General features: G+C 39.5%; 1 long non-coding RNA gene across 1 annotated transcript; it reads left to right on the top strand.

The window, feature by feature from the left end:
* Positions 1 to 910: 910 nt before the first annotated feature.
* On the top strand, positions 911 to 1,625 carry LOC130200544 (uncharacterized). The gene is made up of 3 exons (XR_008833031.1): positions 911 to 1,240; positions 1,321 to 1,434; positions 1,516 to 1,625. It is a non-coding gene; the product is annotated as an uncharacterized LOC130200544 (long non-coding RNA).
* Positions 1,626 to 1,659: the final 34 nt, after the last annotated feature.

The raw sequence follows: 1,659 nt of genomic DNA, 5'->3' as shown, positions 1-1,659 counted from the left end.
CTCTTTTTATTGTCAGGTCAGGGTTGTTAGTCAGGTAACAGGTGTGTTTATTGATCAGGTAACAGGGTTATTGATCAGGTAACAGGTGTGTTTATTGATCAGGTAACAGGTGTGTTTATTGATCAGGTAACAGGTGTGTTTATTGATCAGGTAACAGGTGTGTTTATTGATCAGGTAACAGGTGTGTTTATTGATCAGGTAACAGGTGTGTTTATTGATCAGGTAATAGGTGAGTTTATTGATCAGGTAACAGGTGTGTTTATTGATCAGGTAACAGGTGTGTTTATTGATCAGGTAATAGGTGAGTTTATTGATCAGGTAACAGGTGTGTTTATTGATCAGATAATAGGTGAGTTTATTGATCAGGTAACAGGTGTGTTTATTGATCAGGTAACGTGTGTTTATTGATCAGATAATAGGTGAGTTTATTGATCAGGTAACAGGTGAGTTTATTGATCAGGTAACAGGTGAGTTTATTGATCAGGTAACAGGTGTGTTTATTGATCAGGTAACAGGTGAGCTATTGATCAGTGGTGTGTTAACATTGATCAGTACAGGGGTTTATTGATCAGGTAACAGGTGTGTTTATTGATCAGGTAACAGGTGTGAGTTTATTGATCAGGTAACAGGTGTGTTTATTGATCAGGTAACAGGTGAGTTTATTGATCAGGTAACGGGTGAGTTTATTGATCAGGTAACAGGTGTGTTTATTGATCAGGTAACAGGTGAGTTTATTGATCAGGTAACAGGTGTGTTTATTGATCAGGTAACAGGTGTGTTTATTGATCAGGTAACAGGTGTGTTTATTGATCAGGTAACAGGTGAGTTTATTGATCAGGTAACAGGTGAGTTTATTGATCAGGTAACAGGTGTGTTTATTGATCAGGTAACAGGTGTGTTAATTGATCAGGTAACAGGTGTGTTTATTGATCGGGTAACAGGTGAGTTTATTGATCAGGTAATAGGTGAGTTTATTGATCAGGTAACAGGTGTGTTTATTGATCAGGTAACAGGTGAGTTTATTGATCAGGTAACAGGTGTGTTTATTGATCTGGTAACAGGTGAGTTTATTGATCAGGTAACAGGTGTGTTTATTGATCTGGTAACAGGTGAGTTTATTGATCAGGTAACAGGTGTGTTTATTGATCAGGTGTATCCCACCGTGGCTCGGTCGTTGGGGATGGGCTTCTGTACGTCGTTTAGTCGGATTGGAGGAATGATCGCTCCGTTCATCGCTCAGGTGGGTACCGTTTTTTTCCAGAGAACCATTCAGGTGAGTTTTCAGGTGTTTCACCATATCTGTCCGTGTGTGTACTTCAGGTGTTGATGTCTCAGTCGGTGATTCTGGCTCTCAGCCCCTTTGCCATGGCCTGTGTGATATGCGCTCTGGCAAACCTGTTCCTGCCCATCGAAACCAAGGGGCGAGCTCTGCTGGTGAGACACACGTCAAACGCCTGACTTCACTTCATTTTACTTTATTAGACTTTATTTAACTCTATTTGTTTTGGTTTGCAGCAAAGCTCCTGATGACGTCTCCAAACTGTTTTGTTGTTACATTAAACCTGTTACTGAAATCAGCTGTTTGTAAGTTTGTTGATAAATTATTAAAATATGATCAAAACCTTTTCTGTCGTTAAAAACTTTAATATATGGGCGTCA

Source organism: Pseudoliparis swirei, chromosome 10 (assembly GCF_029220125.1).
Source record: "Pseudoliparis swirei isolate HS2019 ecotype Mariana Trench chromosome 10, NWPU_hadal_v1, whole genome shotgun sequence".
Taxonomy (NCBI): domain Eukaryota; kingdom Metazoa; phylum Chordata; class Actinopteri; order Perciformes; family Liparidae; genus Pseudoliparis; species Pseudoliparis swirei.
This window is presented reverse-complemented; position numbering and strand designations above follow the sequence as displayed.